Consider the following 18,308-nt stretch of genomic DNA (forward strand, 5'->3'; position numbering starts at 1 on the left):
GCATTTTCTTATTCAAGCACATTCAAAATCAAGTAATTTACTGTCGAGCTGGGATTGTAGCTCAGTGTTAGAGTATTTGTAAAGAGCCCAGTACTCTAAAAGCTGAGAAAAAGAAATAAATAAAAATGAGGGTGGAGGGAGGAAAAGAGAAGTTTAGCATCAGCCTTACCATGCGTCTGGGCGGCACTCAGATTCACTCCACCAGCATTCTAGCTTGATAATATTCTTTTCGTTCTGGTCTCCTTCAGTATGTGACAGCCCCTCCCCCATGCTTTTTTGACATCTTGACAGTGATGCTTTGGAAGATTGCAGGTCAGTTATTTTGCAGACTTACGTCTAGTCCTTTCCTTGTGATTAGCTTCTGCTGGTGGGCGGGGGAGACACCCACATCCAGGAAGCCGCCCTTCTCTGTGCATCAGAGCAGGAGACACATGGCGTCAGCTCATCCCACTTGGGGGGCCGGGTGTTAGCTTTGATCGACTGATGAAGGTGATGTCTATCAGTTCCTCTACCGCAAAGGCTTACTCTATCCTTTGTGGTCAAAGAGAGTCTTGGAGAAAGAGTCTTTGACGCTTATATGCAGATCTTAATCCCCATGACAGTTTCTTCTGCACAAGATGGTGATTTTTCTAGTTCCATCCTCCTGTCTGCATTTGTGATAAAGCAAGGAAGACCGTTCCTCTCACTCTGTTTATTCATTTGCCTATATTAGTGTAGAATCAGGAATTCATATTTCCTTCAGTGGGTTTCCCTGTGTGTGTTTGTGTTCTCTGGGGGTGTGAAGGTATGTATGTGTGCGTGTGTATGGAGGTCAGAGGTCAACACGGGGTATCTTCCTCAATAAATTTCCACCATGTTTTTTTTGAGACAGTGTCTCGCTGAAGCTCATCAGCTGAGCTGGACTAGCTGGTCAGTAAGTCCAGGAATCTGCCTGTCTCTGTACTCCCTGCTGCCTCATAAAGGGCTACAGACATGTCCTTCCGAGCCCAGCTCTTGTATCTCATACAAGAATCTTAACTCACATTCCCATGCTTGCATGACGGGTGCTTTGCCACCTGAGGCATCTCCCCACTCCCCGCTGAGTGAGTGCTAAGGCTACCCCTGTTATGGATTTCTGCTCAGTGAGTGCTAAGGCTAACCCTGTTGTTATGAACTCCCCACTCAGTGAGTGCTAAGGCTACCCCTGTTGTTATGGACTCCCCGCTCAGTGGGTGCTAAGGCTACCCCTTTTGTTATGGACTCCCCGCTCAGTGGGTGCTAAGGCTACCCCTGTTGTTATGGACTCCCTGCTCAGTGGGTGCTAAGGCTACCCCTGTTGTTATGGACTCCCCGCTCAGTGGGTGCTAAGGCTACCCCTGTTGTTATGGACTCCCCGCTCAGTGGGTGCTAAGGCTACCCCTGTTGTTACAGACTCCCCGCTCAGTGGGTGCTAAGGCTACCCGTGTTGTTACAGACTCCCCGCTCAGTGGGTGCTAAGGCTACCCCTGTTGTTACAGACTCCCCGCTCAGTGGGTGCTAAGGCTACCCCTGTTGTTATGGACTCCCCGCTCAGTGGGTGCTAAGGCTACCCCTGTTGTTACAGACTCCCCGCTCAGTGGGTGCTAAGGCTACCCCTGTTGTTACAGACTCCCCGCTCAGTGGGTGCTAAGGCTACCCCTGTTGTTACAGACTCCCCGCTCAGTGGGTGCTAAGGCTACCCCTGTTGTTACAGACTCCCCGCTCAGTGGGTGCTAAGGCTACCCCTGTTGTTATGGACTCCCCGCTCAGTGGGTGCTAAGGCTACCCCTGTTGTTATGGACTCCCCGCTCAGTGGGTGCTAAGGCTAGCACTCTTTCTGTAGTGCACACTTTTTCCAGATTTGACCATTAGGAGACCCACAGGATGGCTGCTATTTCTTTCTGCTTTGGTGGCCCCGTTGTTTATTTTCTGGCCCAAGATGTTTCTGAGATATCTTGCAAACTGACCATGCTCCTTCCCCCAGTTCTGAAATCACCTTGCTCTGAGGATGGAGCTCTGTTTCCTTTTAGGGTAAGCCCAGAGCCTCTGCTCTTAGGTCACCGCTGGTTACCCTTTGACCCAGAAACTGTCCAGAGATGACTTTGAGGAGAATGAAAAGATGAGCTGAGAATCCTTAAGCTGTTCTTTGCACTAAGCCCCTGTGAGGCCCATGGTTTGCAGAACCCGGCAAGGCATGGTTCCTATTGCTATTTCATTATTGATAAAAATACAGCCACATATATTTGCTGTCATGGAGAAAGGCCATGTCAAGCGGATGTCATGGCAAACTAGGCTCAGACTTCAGGGGAAGAACGGCACCTGTAAGGCACTGGAGTCCCTGAGGCCAGAGGGTCCTCCTTACAAGGACTCAGCCCGCGTCTCTTTCTTAGCCCCCTCCCATGCCTTCACTTGAAGACCATTTGGCCAAATCACACAGAACAGTGGAAGAAGGGGAAATACGTACCTTTCTTTAAATAGAACTAAATCCTGACATCACTGTGGCCCAGCAGAGAGCATATTACCAGAAGCAGAGCTAAAGCAGGAGTAGGGACGGAAGTGGTGAGAGAGAACTGCCAGGCATTTCAAAATGGCCAGGCCAGAAAACCAGGAACCAGCTGATGGGGAACTCCTTTGCTACAAAGGCAACCTCCCTTCACAGACACCGGGTCCTCCCCACACCGTCCTCCCTTCACAGGCACTGGGTCCTCCCCACACCGTCCTCCCTTCACAGGCACTGGGTCCTCCCAACACCGTCCTCCCTTCACAGACATCATCTGCTCCCTACACCATCCTCCCCTCACAGACACAGGGTGCTCCCCACACCGTCCTCCCCTCACAGGCACTGGGTGCTCCCCACACCATCCTCCCCTCACAGGCACTGGGTGCTCCCAACACCGTCCTCCCTTCACAGACACAGGGTGCTCCCCACACCATCCTCCCCTCACAGGCACCGGGTCCTCCCCACACCATCCTCCCCTCACAGGCACTGGGTGCTCCCAACACCGTCCTCCCCTCACAGACACAGGGTGCTCCCCACACCGTCCTCCCGACATTGCCAGTGTTGGTCCTACAGAACCCAGTCTGCCGTATCAGGACATCTAAGCCATTGGGACAAGCAAGATCTGAAAATCAGACCCTGCTCCTTAAATCACATGAGAGGAGCTTGAGCTATGAGAGCAGGTGCCACTTTCTGGTCTTTTCTGAGGTCCAGTGTGTGAGCAGCAGTCCCTGACCTGAAGGTCCCAGCCTGACTTACCACCTCTGCACTCCCCTGTCCCCTGCATTGCCCATGGTCACTCTCTTTAAACAAGACCCTTCCCTCTGAATTTTTGGTTCAGCTAAGTCCTAGAAATCTACCCCAGGGCAGATCTTGTCTTCTGTCTCCAGGAGAGAAACCATTGGGAAGGTATTTACACTTCCCCAGGGAACAGCCTAGGTAGGAGGCCTTTCCATTTCTTCAGAGCATTGCCAGACCAGAGTGCCTACAATGGGCAGATACCGGGCTCTACTGCAGATGGGTATACCAGTGTCCAGCAAGGGGAGGGTCTTGTCCAGGACCACAGTGAATTAGTCACAGAGCCAGGTGCTGGGCTGTCTACCAGAAGAGCCCCCCCCCCCCCAGTTAGCCTTAACTGCTGACCTGGAATCTGAGGATTACACAGACAGGCCCCACACTGCCTTTGATCAGCTCTTATAACTAAGAAGATATAAGAAATACAATGGCTATGCCTTCCCCACCCCAGCCCCCGGCACACCCTGCCTACCAGAAGCCATCTTAATAACAGCCTTCACCAGCACAACCTCCTATCTAATCCCAGTAAGGTCGTCTGGGGCCCTGGGACTCACAAGGAGAGCCTCTCCACATGCTGCTGAGACTGCCTTCCCAGGCCTATACTTAATGCCTCCCTTCCAGAGACTGTGTTTGTCCACCTCACGTGGCGCATTCGTCGACTCTGCTCCTAGAGGCAGGGCACTGTGCGGCTGTAGAAGGAGCCTTGCTCTTGGAGAGTTTATGGTTCAGTAGAGCAGAGCAGGAAGAATGAGGTCCCAGGCAGGGCTTTGCAACAGGGCGCTAAAAAGATGTCAGTCCAGGAAGAGAAGCGTCAGAGAGCAGCTGCAACATCTGTTGAATAAAAGACTGCCTGGCCGACTGAATGAGGAAGCTGTTTAGGAACTAGGAGAGGAAAGATCAGAAGCGGTTCGCTGAGCCAGGCCTTGAGACAGTAGTCCATAGGGCAAAGACAATCCTCCCTCATCGCCCTTCCACCACTTGCTGTGTGGTGTGTAAGCCCATCCTGTCCCCCTGCTAGACAGAAGAGCAGCTAAGAAGGAGATTCAATGGCAGTCAGGATGTGAGAGCGTCTAATCTCCTATGGGCTCCATTGGGAAGAGCCTGCATCAGCAGAACAGATTCCTGAGTCCGGGGAGAAAGATGGGTTACTACATAAGACTGGAACACCAGAGGAGCTGTCGACGGATAGCCAGCCAGGGCCAACCTCCTGGCAGTTCTTCCTCCACTTACCCTGGGTTCTTCTCTGTCTTCTGAGAGGCGCCCTCGGTTCAATGGCTGGCCTTGAGTTGTTGGGAGAACAGCGACCCCTGGTGGTTAATAGGGTGCAGGGGTGGAAATCAGCATTCGTTAACCGGGCACTTCTTTGGTGTAGGACACTAGAGCTTCCTTCAGCTCACTAGTGAAGCTGCTCCCATAGAGACACTTTAATGCTAGGAGCAGACGACCACGGCGGTGCCATGTGATGTTAGTGTATGCTGTCCTTGTCATCTGCCTGCCCTTTTTCAGCCGTCAGCGTCCAGTCCTGAGTTGTGCTCCTCGGGCAAGCTCAGTGGTTTGTACCTTCAAGCGAATCCTCTGGAGATCCCAGAGCTCTCACCTAGACTCCATCCAAGGTGACTTCCTCCAGAGCAGGGATGATTTGGCTGCCCCTCAGCTCGGGCCCAAATCCCATCATGTTGAGAGTTCAGCCTAGACGTACAGGAAGATGGGGAGGCCTCACGGCTCTTCAGATTTCCAGAATGATGTCTCTTCCAGGCGCAGAGAAGGGGTCTTGGCGTCTGCTGTGCTAACATGTTCCCAGACTAAACAGACACCCTGCTCTTGCTTCTGTCCTGGGGCATGAGAAGCAGCCGGCGTCCGCCAGCCTGGAAGTGAACGGGTAAACCAAGGCTCCACACTGCACCGCACATGAGACGTGGGTGCAGAAGGTAGCCCAAATGAGGTTCCATGACACACGTTAGTGCTCCTGCTAAAAACGCATGGAGAGATTCAAGCTGAGGTTCGCCATTGTGCCATTGTCTCTCGTGTTAATAAAACTGAAATGTGGCTTCCTAGCATCTAGGGTAAGACTTAAAATATTTTGCATATTTATAATATTTTTTACCTACAATCTGAATATAAGCTTCCTAGACTAGCTTGGTTGTATAGAGTCTCACCTATGTCATATGTTCTTTGATTAGCCAGTTTTAAAGACTCACATACATTTAGGGCATTATTCTACTGAGTGGTATTTTAAAAAGATTTTTTTTTTTTTGCTATACATCTGTGAGTGTTTTGCCTGCATGTAAATGTGTCTACCATATATGTGCAATGCCCAAATAGGCCAGAAGAGGGTGGTAGATCCCCTGAGCTGGGCTTCCAGACAGCTGTGAGCCATGTGGTCGGGGACTCAAACTCCCAGCCTGTGGAAGAGCAATCAGTGCTCTTAACCACCGAGTTTCCTCTTCAGCCCTAAAATAATGTGATTTAAAAAAATAATGAAGTATTCATTTTTCTAGCAATAATATTTTTATTTACAGGCATCATACACTTAATTATTTAGGGGAAAGTATGGAGTCCAATTTTATTTCACTCACATAGACCATAGTGCATAGTTGGTTAGGCTCACAGGATCAAGATGCAAATTCATTGCTTTCTGAACAAAGAATTTAGCTAAACAGAGTCTGTCCAAGAATGAAGTCCAGCACCTTTCTAGATTTGAATACCCTTTGTACTTGTGAATCAGATCTAAGGATGCAATATAGATTACTCCATCACTGTTAGAAGTTAATATTCAAATAAAATTTCTCAAAGAGCTGGTCAAAGTACATCTGCATTTATAGACACCTCTAAATTATGCATAAATAAAATCTGAATACTCACATGTTTCTCAGACACAGGACCCCACAGGGGTTTGGGTAGGATAGGCCGCATTAGCTCCATGCCTACCCTTTTCATGCCTATTAAAAAAAATAAGATCTGAAATAAATATGCAAATATACTTAAATTCCTTAAAAGAACATGCCATTTCAAACATTCTCCTATTTAAAGAATGAAAACTTTCAAAGCTAAAATAAACAAACAAATAAATAAATAAAAAGACCTGAATGAAATTAAGAGGCTTTATTTCTATATGTTATACAAAACTAGAGTGCCTCCTTTGAATGAGGGGCTTAACGTGTGTCAGATACCACCATGGACAGATACCACCGAGGACAGATACCACCGTGGACAGATACCACCGAGGACAGATACCACCATGGACAGATACCACCGAGGACAGATACCACCGTGGACAGATACCACCGTGGACAGATACCACCGAGGACAGATACCACCGAGGACAGATACCACCGAGGACAGATACCACCGTGGGCAGATACCACCGTGGGCAGATACCACCATGGGCAGATACCACCGAGGACAGATACCACCGTGGACAGATACCACCGTGGACAGATACCACCGAGGACAGATACCACCGTGGACAGATACCACCGTGGGCAGATACCACCGTGGACAGATACCACCGTGGACAGATACCACCGTGGACAGATACCACCGAGGACAGATACCACCGTGGGCAGATACCACTGAGGACAGATACCACCGTGGACAGATACCACCGTGGGCAGATACCACCGTGGACAGATACCACCGTGGACAGATACCACCGTGGGCAGATACCACTGTGGGCAGATACCACTGTGGACAGATACCACCGTGGACAGATACCACCGTGGACAGCTATTAAGCACCGGGAGCCTTTCTGATGGAGGGGTGATCTCCAAAAAGACTAGATAAATACTTTTTTTGTTTTGTTTTGTTGTTGTTTGTTTGTTTATTTATTGACTTTTCAAGACAGGGTTTCTCTGTTTGTCCTGGCTATCTCGGAACTCAGTTTGTAGATCAGGCTGGTCTCAAACTCACAGATCTGCCTGCCTCTTCCTCCTGAGTGCTGGAATTAAAGACATGCACCACCATGTCCAGCTATAAATACTGCTTTAAAAAAGGATTCTTAAATTATTTTATTTTATGTGCTTGTCTGTGCGCTGGTGCCCATGGAGGCTGGGAAAGGGTGTCAGATCCTCTGACGCTGGGATTACATACACATGGTTGTGAGTCACCATGTGGTTGCTGGGAACTGAATTCAGATCCTCTACTAAAGCAGCCAGTACTCTTAACTGCTGAGGCATCTTTCCAGCCCTCTCCTTATACTAATTTTTAAAATATATATTCTTGGGCTGGAGAGATGGCTCAGTGGTTAAGAGCACAGTCTGATCTTCTTGAGGTCCTGAGTTCAATTCCCTGCAACCAATATGGTGGCTCACAGCATCTGTAATGAGATCTGATGCCCTCTTCTGGCATGCAAGCAGACATGCAGCAGAACATTGTATACATAATAAATAAAATCTTTAAAAATAAATAAATAAAAATATATTCTCATGGACATAAAAACCAGCCACAATCTTAATACTGAAGAACATATTATTGTTCATCTTTTGGCTTGGGTCTCATCAGTTTGGCAAGTTGAAAGCTGGTTGGCCCAGGTAATTTATCCCAAAGATTCAACACTCACAGCAAGACTTTCAGAGAAAGAACGGATTCTCCTAAAAATAAATATTAATGTGTTAAGAAGTATCTGTCACTTTGGGATCATAGGTCCAAAGTTGGACCCTGAGAAACTACAAGGACTCCAGGTCTGGAAGGGAACGGAGGCCCTGGTGAGAGCCAGGTTGGTATTAAACGCTTCCCGCAGTGATCCCAGGGTGGAAGGGTTTCACAGTCCCCACCCCGACTCTGACCCTCTGTTCTCCACTTCACAGCTGCGCTTCCTCATTTCCTCCAGTGACTGTGGTCACTTGGATGGCTTTGCCTTCCCCAAGGGATGTCAGAGCATGACACGGACAGCTTTTCCTGCCTGAAAGAAACGTTTTCCCAGTTCCCCACAAAGATTTTATTTATCTTTTATTTTTTCTGAGACTCACTCACATGGAAGTGAGGCTGTTAAGCATGGGACAACCACCCCAGTACCTAAGCCACCCTAACTTTATATTTATGCGTGGAACCGAAGAGGAACAATCGCAGGGACTGAGTGGAAGAGCTGGCTGGCATTCAGCACAGCTCCGGGCAGCTCCTTTGGTTAGGAACAGCTGCGGGGGCTCTTGTTCCGAAATGGAATCTTATAATGAGATGGTCAATGAAGACGCAGGTGCCTGTTTTGTTAAAAAGTGTTGCCTCAGCCCCTAACATTTTTATCCAAAGAAGTCTGGAATGTTTCACTGGAGAGCTTCACCCCAGTCCCCTGGCATTCATCTTGAAATGTTGGGTGGTAATTTTGCTACTTTATGAATTGTAATGTAAATATCTGTGTTTTCTGATGTTCTTAGGAGACCCCCGTGAAAGAGTCATTCGACCCCCAAAGAGTCACGACCACAGGTTGAGAACCATGGCTGTGAAGGTTAGGGTGATCATAGGGTCTGTACAATCCACAAGTTTAAGTAGTCTAAGAATTCTTTGACAAAAACTCTGTTTCCATTGGGATTTTAAAAAGTCGAGAGCCTGCAAGTGCTAAGTAGAGAAGGGAGGGCCCCGGCTGGGCAGCCTTCACAACAGCCCATGACCATCTCAAATTCACCCTCTCGACATTTGGGGATGCTCTCCACCAGGAAATTCAGACAGCCTCTGAACTACCTCCACGTGGGTTGGCCAAAGTAACCCTACCAGCTGGCAAGACTTTGGGTATGCCCACTTGTTTACCCTTTCCTCCATCTGCCCCAACGCTCTCAAAGCGCTAACCTCACCTTGCCTGGGTGCCATCCCTGGAGAGGCCCTGGGAGGCAGGGGGTTGCAACTGAAATGTTCCCTGTTCCCCTTAGGCATTGTCATCTTGGTGATATCACAACTAAGGAAGCTGATGGGCACCCCAGGAGATGGCTGAGGAGAGGGGGCAATAGAGAAGTCATCAGAGAAAGGAAGAGTCAGAGGGGCCGGCACTGGAAGAGACCAAGTCCTGGGTCTGAGAAGCCATGTGGTGAGAGCCGCGATGACTCTTCTTGAATGTGCTATTCCTTTTCTTTCTTCTTTCTTCCTTTTTTTATTTTTCCTTTGTTTGACAGGGTTTCTCTGTAGCTTTGGAGCTTGCCTTGAAACTAGCTCTTGTAGACCAGGCTAGCTACAAGGCCTTGAATTTACAGAGATCCCCCCTGCCTGCCTCCCTAGTGCTGGGATTACAGGCACGCACCACCACCTCCTGGCAGGTGAGCTATTTCTTAAGTTGAAGCACCATGGCATATTATCACACCCGAAGAAAAGTTGCTCTGCTCTGACGTTGTCCAAGATCTGAAAATGTTGGCTTCTGTAGCCTAATACAAAAATCGCCTAGGCCAGCGGGTTAAGGGGCCTGCCACCAAGCCTGCTGAACTAAATTCAATCCCTGGGACCCATGTGGTAGAAAGAGAGAATTATCTCCCGCAAGTTGTCCTCTGACTTCCACGAGCATGCTATGACATGTTGTCTACATACATGTGCACACATATACATGCACACAATAAATAAATAAGTAGATAGACAGATGATAGATGATAGATAGATAGATAGATAGATGATAGATAGATAGATGTGATTTAAAAGTTAAAAAAATTGTTTTTACTGTCCTGTCTATGACACATAGTCATGGAGACTCAGTGCCCCTCAGATGCTACCCATTGCTGGGCAGCTCTAATGGCCGAGATACTGCTCTCTCTGCTGCCTTGCTCTCATTCCTGGTTCTCTTCCCACAGGGCTGTGGCTAACTGAAGTCAGAGCTCAGATTCTTCCCACCCTTGTACCTCATCTGTCCCCATATTAACATCCTGGACCCTGTCCTTTTCCTTTTGTGTTCGACACGCCATCACCCGCCCTGAAGAGAGTCTCTTTGTCAGAGTAAAAATCTTTTATGGTTCCTCACTTCCATTCGCTGTGCTGCCCTTTAAGGTAGCAGCTGTTTTTCTCTTTTAAGGGTGTTGGGCTTAGCTGGGGTCCACCCCACCCCCATTTGTGAGTTCTCACCCTTTTTAAAGGTGTGAAGATTCAAAGAGGCCCCAGAAGGTTTGAGATTTCCTCCCTAGGTGTCTGCAGCCTCCTCTCTGCCTGTCAGAGCTGTCACAGACAGGGTCCCAGCAGCCTTACAAGGAGACTTCACAGACAAAGAAAGGCTAAAGACAGAACTCTATGTGGAGCCTGCTGACCATACTTGACAAGGACCTGGATCACCCCAGAGGCTGGGATTCAGGAGGTATAGGGGCAGGCCAGAGAATCTTTAGGTCACCCGTTCCCTGGAGATGCTGATGCTAATGATTTTAAGACTGATCAAACTCTCAGAACCACTGGATTAAATGACCACAGACTTAGTGCAAAGCAAGGTGTCAAAGAATACAAGGGTTTCCAAGGACCCAGTAGAGTGACGTGCAGCCAAACTTGCATGCCCGTAACTGCCTGAGCCTACTTGAACTGTATGTGCCCTCTGCCCTGCTGACATCCCCCAAAGGGAAGTCTGCTGGGTCGAAGCAGAGTACTGGACATGCCATTTTATTCTAAAGAGCAGGGAAACCTTTCTTCTGGATCTGATTTCAGCCACTAAAGAAATGAATAGGAATACAGCCATTTCACTTAGAAGTGTCAATAATCAGAGGATAGAAGAATCATGCATTTACTTACATGCTGGTTGAATCAACAATAACATCATCATCAATAAGGCTGGGCATAATGGTACATGCCTAAACCCAGCACTCAGGAGGCAGAGGTGGAGGCAGGCAGATCTCTGAGAATTCAAGGCTAGCCTGGTGTACACTGTGAGCCCTTGTCCCAAAACAACAACAATGAAATCTCCCAAAATAATAAAAATAAAATATCAACATGTGTTTCACTGGCGTCCTGATCTTAGTAATGAAAAAAAATGTAAAATTACATCTCTCTAGTGCTTGAGATCGAACCCAGAGCCTTACAGGCTAGGCAAGTGCTCTGCTCTAGCCCTAAAAAATTCTAAGAAATACAATCCCCTGGAGATACGGGATTTGGCCTGATTCTAAATGGCAGGAGTGAGTAGCTCATCTGGCAACCCTGAAGCAGGCTGCTGAGAAGGAGAAGCCTCTCGGGAACTAGAGGAAGGAGCTGGGCTGTCCTCAGGACAAAGAGGTGTTAGACTTCAGAAGGTTTTGTTGGCTTTAAGATATTTAGCACCACCAAGTATCAAAGACTAACAACTAAGTGTGAATTTTCCTGGGCCCAGGGGAGAAGCAATTTAGCATAAAGAACAGGCGCTGTCAGCGTCTGTGGAAAAGGCAGGTCATTCCTGCCGTCCTCCTCCACTGCTGTGTTCTTTTCACCTTGCACCCTATCAAAGCTCGCCCCTTTGCTGTAGAAAGTGGGTTTGATGCATCTGGAGAATGCAGGTGTTTTCAAACCATCATCTGTTCCTAATCAGAACTTAGGAGGGCTTTAATGAGAACCGGGAGCTTTCTCTTCTAAGCTTTAGGAGAAACTCCTCTACTGCCTGCTGAGGTCTCATGAGGACAGGTGGAGACTCCGGTGCCAGAGCTTGCCTTCATGTTGTATCTTGGCCATGCTTGAGTCCTCTTTTTCATTAGCCAGCAAGGTGATTTCTAGTCTAAATATTCTTTTGTGGGGAAAAACAGTCTCCTGCCCTATTGAGCAATAAACCCAAAGAGCCTGTTAATAAAAATTAAAGTATATTTAAAATTAACGGTAGGGAAGATTCAGTCCGATTCGTATGCTTAAAATTTTGCTGCTGGTGGAGCATGGAGAGGGTCTTCCTACTCTTGCTTTGAAGCTTCTGGTAGGTTTGCTTCTTAATGATGAGAGTCTTACTAGTCTTACTGATAGCTCTGCCCCCAATGTGCTCACCCTCTGTTTCTACTACAGTTGCTCTTCCAAGTGTTTTGTGAACTTCCCTTGTGGAGATGTCAGCAAATGTCTGCTTCCCTGGAAAGTCTCACTCCAGAATGGATGCGGCTTCTCAGGCAGAGCACCTTCTTCTTCCTCAGGCGGAGCACCTTCTTCCTCAGGCCGAGCACCTTCTTCCTCAGGCCGAGCACCTTCTTCCTCTGGCGGAGTTCTCACTGAGTGTCTGTCACTTCCCAAGACCGCGTGTAGCTTGGGCGGAGTTCCTCACAGCTGGGAGGATGAAGGGGGATCTGAAATCGGAGGGTCTAATGACTTGCTTGTCTGCTCCCATGAGAGACTATAAGCAGCCTGGTTCTGAGGCCCCATGCCAGTAGTCATAGCTCCTCTGATGATGGTAATGGCTGTGGGCTCAGAGGACAGAGTCTTTCCTTTCCACATGAGTGCACACCCACCTACCTGAGCTCTGGCATCCTTTCCCCTGTGGGCCTTGTGAACATTCTCTCTCTGTACTCTTCCCCAAGCAGGCCCAGTTCCTAGGTGGGCTTTTATATCCCACAGGATATATCCATGCCTGCCTCTTCCCACCTGGCACAGTCTCACAGTCCTGAGTCCTGGTCCATGATTCATTCATGTTCCCTGCTGCCTCCCAGCTTTTGCTTGTTAGCCGTACATGAGTTCATGCACTGTGCTGGCTAATTTTATGTCAACTTGACACAAGCTGAAAGGTAAAGTGATCTCAAGCTAAAGTCATCTCAACCTCAACTGAGAAAATGCCTCCATAAGACCTGGTTGTAGGCAAGCCTCTAGGGCATTTTCTTGATTAGCGATTGATGGAAGAGAGCCCAGCCCACGGTGGGTGGTGCCATCCCTGGGCTGATGGCCCTGGGTTCTATAAGCAAGCCATGAGGAGCAAGGCAGTAAGCAGCACCCCTCCTTGGCCTCTGCATCAGCTCCAATCTCCAGATTCCTGGCCTGTTTGAGTTCCTGTCCTGACTTCCTTCAGGGATTGACTATGTGTGAAGAGTAAGCCAGATAAACCTTGTCCTCTGTACTTGCTTTTGGTCATGGTGACTCAGCACAGCAATAGAAACCTAAATAGACCGTGTGCCATTCATTCATTTCCACTCAGGGTCTGCTATTTTTGTCCCAGGAGACAGCGCAATACTAACAATAACAACAGCTAATGTAGCAAAGACTGTGTGTGCCAGGCTCCCAACATAGAAGCTCATTTCATCTATACTGTGGGTAAACCTGATAACCCATTAACCCCATCTAATAGTTAAAAAAAAGACTGCTAGAAGCTCAGCTGCTTGTCCAAAGCAGACTTCGTAGCTTCCAGAAGAGGAAGATAAAAATAGTCCAATGTAGTGGTAGAATGCGAGGACCTCAACAAATCCTCCCTTTCTTTACTCCTCCTGAATTGTTTTGGGAACATTTATTATTTTGAGTCATAGGTGCTTGAGAAACATGAAAGAAAAACAAAGAGTCATACCCTCTGGGGTCTTCATCTTACATCCCAATGAAGGAAAACGGGCAGTGGCACACATAATATAAGAATGTAGCAGATTTGGAGGTGACAAGTACAAAAAAAAAAAGTAAGGCCAGTGCTTAGGGCTCTGGGACTCCATACGTGGTTGTGTGAAGATGCAAGCGCTTAATTGGAGACCTCAACCTGGAAGGAATGAAGGGAAGAAGGGAGGGGAGGAGGGTGGGGAGGAGGGAGGGAGGGGAGGAGAGAGGGAGGGGAGGAGGGAGGGAGGGGAGGAGGGAGGGAGGGGAGGAGGGAGGGAGGGGAGGAGGGAGGGAGGGGAGGAGGGAGGGAGGGGAGGAGGGAAGGAAGGAAGGAAGGGAGGGAGGGAGGGAGGGAGGAAGGAAGGAAGGAAGATCCTGTGGATCTCAGGAAAGAGGGTCATTGGGAGTCGGAGCAGCTAGTGCAATTGTCCAGTTGTGTTTGAAGGAACTCCATAATGGTGTTCTGTGTGGAGGGAAGGGAGGAGGGAACTAGTTGGGGATAGTCTTGTAGCTAATACAAGGACTTTGACCCTTATTTGAGTCAAATGATTAAGAGAATCGTGAGTAGAGAAGGCAGTGGCAGGCAGAGAAGAGGCACAGCATGAATGCAGTCAAGGTACGTTCCAGGCAGGACCTAGTAGCTGTGGGTAGTGTGCACAGGGCTGGGTTGACAGTCAAGGTACGTTCCAGGCAGGACCTAGTAGCTGTGGGTAGTGTGCACAGGGCTGGGTTGACTATGGAGATGGGGGAGAGAGGAGAGACAGAGACAGAGAGACAGAGAGGGTTACGGCAAGGGATGTTAACCATATTTCCATTACTTCAACAAATATTTGAGGTAAATCCACTTTATTTATTTATTTAGTTTTTTATTTTTGCTTTTGCGGTTTCAGAGGCTTCAGTCCAGGATCCATGGCTCAGTTGCTTTGGGCCTGGTGGCACAGTACATTGTAGCAGGGACGTGTGGTAGAGGAAGCTGCCCTCAGCATGGCAACTGGAAACAGAAGGAGATGCCCAGGTCCCAACACACCCTCCAAGACAACCTTTATAGGACTAGAAAGTATCCACTAGGCCCTTCCTCTAAAAGGGCATTAGCGCCGTGGGCTGGGGAACCAATCCTCCAATAGACGGGCCTTTCTGGAACATATGTCTAACCGTAGCATGAAGAGTGCACATGTTTGGTTCACTGAGGCTGCATCAGCCACTCTCTCTTTTACAGGGGGTACTGAGGGCTTCTCTGATGCCTAGGCAGGGCTGCCCTTTGCACAGCTCCAGGGCACTCAGTTCACAGCGTAGGCCATGAACTGTGCCCATTTTTCCTTCCTGAAAAGTTCAATAAAGGAAGGAAGGAAGGAAGGAAGGAAGGGAGGGAGGGAGGGAGGGAGGGAGGGAGGGAGGGAGGGAGGGAGGGAGGGAGGAAGGAAAACAAAGGGAGGGAGGGAAAAGTTCTCTTTTTGATTATTAGAGACTCACTAAAATTCCACCCCCTTATAGGAAAAACAATCCGTTTCATGCTAGCTTTATACTTTTTAAAGGCTACATTTAAAAACTTCTCCAGTCTGCTTCTTTTTTCAAAGTTAAATCTATCATGCTCATTTTTAAGTCCTTTCATAAAAAAGCTATTTCTTCCTGTCTTTTTAAATCATATTCTGCATTGAGAGTGGTTATGTAACTTAGGAATGAAAACCATGTCTGATCTTCCTTTTAGTCTCTCCTCTGGGAGGCTGGGGCATGGGGGAGAGCGCCCAGGAAACTCACTGGGGTGGAGGTAGAGTCAGTAGTTACAACCACACTGCACTTTAATTAACTTTTTCTTAATTAACTGGGAAATATAATTTTTCTTCAATAAATGTGTCAAACACAAAACACAAAACACACTCCTATTTCAGCCAGCTGCTGGTGACAACAGGTTCGGCCAGAATGTCAAAGCTGGGAAGAAGTGTAGAGATCTACTCCTGCAGACTCCTTCCATAGCCTTCTGCTAAGAGAACAGACTCAGGAGAGGAAGGCTGGGAGGGGAGGGGAGAGGGAAAGGAGGGTTGACAGGACCTTGGTTCTTTCCTCAGGCAGTCCAGGAGCTTCCTCTAAGAGCAGATGAGGAGAACAAAGCATTGGCTTTCCAAACCAATAGAGAAACTTAGAGGAACTCAGAGACCAGAGTTCTAAACAAGCCAGGGCTTGGGCATGTCCAGGGGCCAGCACACGGGCTTAGCTTGCTCAAGGCCCTGGGCTCCACCTCAACACAAAAACACAGAGTGCAATTTTGCCCCCTTTGAACATCTGGTGACTTTTTTTGTCCAATAGCAGCTGGAAACAACTGACACCCGCCAAGAGAGGGCAGTGGTGTGACCAAGCACTAGAGAGCACTTTCCCCTTGCTCCTGACAAAAATTCATTCAGCTCAAAATGTCAACAGTGGCAGGGCTGGGAGATCCTTCGCCAGGCTTTGCCACGCTGGCTGCATGTCAGGTCCAGCTAGGCTGCTGCCTTGGATCAGTTGAATCAGAATCTCTAGGAATGGAGCTGGATGGACCGGTAGTTTGAAAATTTTCCATTGCTTTTATGTAAACCCCCACAAACTGGAAAGAAGCCAACAAGCAACTGAACAGAAGCTTTGGCTTCTACCACGCATCTCTCTGAGAGATACTGAAAATCAGAATACAGTGAATACAGTCCCTGCCCCAGGGAACTTGTAGTAAGGAGAACCAATCAACCCTATCCCACAGAGGGATTAATTAGATGGCCATGGGAGAGGCTCCTTGAGTCACATCAAAGCCAAGCTTGTTCACAACTTTCCTTTTGTATGGTGTGTGTGTGTGTGTGTATTGTATACATGTGAAAACAGGACACATGTACATGTGAGAGCCCATGTTGAGGTCAAAGGTGATTGATTATTGGTTCAGCTTAGTTTTTGAGAGACCTCTCATTCTCTTGGAGCTTGCTGTTTCAGCTGGATTTACTTCCAGGGCATATCCAGTGACTGGAATTCACTGCCCAGCAAGTCCCCAGGATCTATCCACCTCTCTGTCCCCTAGTGCTGGGGGTACATCCTCCACACAGTTTTTATGCAAGTGCTGGGGATCTGGACTCAAGTCTTTGTGCTGGGACAGCAAGCGCTTTATCCACTGAGCCCCCTCTCCAGTTCCTACCAGGTTACTTTCTCCCATTTCAAAACAGGACCACTCTCTAGCCCAGCCTGGACTTATTAAAGAACCCAAACTTGCCATTTCTGAAATGATCCAGGCAGGAATGAATATATTCTGAAGAGATGCACGTGACCTTTCCTTTGGATATCAAACTGTTGAGATGATAGACCCTGAGAAATTGGAATTTTCCTGGGAATCTCACACTGTGAAACGGAAAAGGCTATAGCCTGGTGCCAGCCAGAGGAACTCGTCTCTTGGAAAGATTCCACACAGTTCTTGCAACTCTCAGTCTACCTTCAAGGAGAGACTGGTGCGGAGATGAGAGGGCCTGGGGTCAGCGGTCCACACCCTGCCCAGAGATCATTATTATATACACCCCTTGCCTCCTACTTAAACCCCAACCTTATGCAGATCCTCAAGGTGGACTTGGGAGCCCCTGGAGCTCTTTGTTTATCTTCCCCGTTGGCCTTATTGAGTCTTATTTTTCCTGCCCTCTTCACTATCACTTGTCTGGGGGACCCAAGGAGGATGGAGGCGGAGCCTGGCTTGTAATAGGCTTAGGCTCTGACCTAACAACCCTGGGAGTTCACAGGCTTCAGCCTGCCAAGTGCCAGCATTAGAAGCAGGCACCAGCACATCCACTGATTTTACTGTAGAAAGGAGAATTACTCTTCCAGTTAGGACTGGCTTCACCTTTTATGACGCAATGTTTCTTCTAAAGCTGTAATTATATTTACCATAATCTATGTGTGATACCACCTTCAGAGGTGCTGCATCCTTGCTCTGGCATTATACAAGGGGCTGTGTAATGGGAACGTTTAGGATCAGTGTCCTCCAACAGTGATGTTAATTGTTTCCCCCCTAGGTTCCTTGAAACTAATGTGCCCAGATTCCTTAGCGTGCTTACCATTTAGAAGTTATTTAAAATGGTTGTATGTGTATGTTTGCATGTGATACATGCAAACCATATTCTGTGTGTGGAGGTCAGGGGACAACTTTCGGGAGCTGGTTCTCTTTCCACCATGTGGGTCCCAAGAATCAAATTCTGGTCAGGCTTGGCAGCAAACACCTTAATTTACTGAGCCATCTCGCTAGCCTATAACACTATCTTATGATAAACTCTCATGACTGTGTAGTCCTGGCCACCTGGTCCTCCATAGGTAGCCTAGGTTAGACTTGAACTTGAGGCAGTCCTACCTCAGCCTCCTGAGCTCTGGGACCACAGGTATGTGCCACTACATCCAGCGCCACATTTTTTGGATACAACTTTAGTTCATTATTTAGTTTTTTTTTAAATAGCCTCCATTTAAAACTCCCCTTTAGCCTGGGAAACCATGTTCAATCCTAACAGCTCTAGTGCCCCTATGAGGGTCTTTATGATGTAACAATCCCCTTCACTTCAGGAAATGAAATGCCTAAGTAGTATAACTTCTCTACATATATCAACTTTAAGCAATTTATTTTATTTTTGAAATTTTATTT

The sequence above is a fragment of the Microtus pennsylvanicus genome, chromosome 3 (genome assembly GCF_037038515.1).
Source record: "Microtus pennsylvanicus isolate mMicPen1 chromosome 3, mMicPen1.hap1, whole genome shotgun sequence".
Classification (NCBI taxonomy): Eukaryota; Metazoa; Chordata; class Mammalia; order Rodentia; family Cricetidae; genus Microtus; species Microtus pennsylvanicus.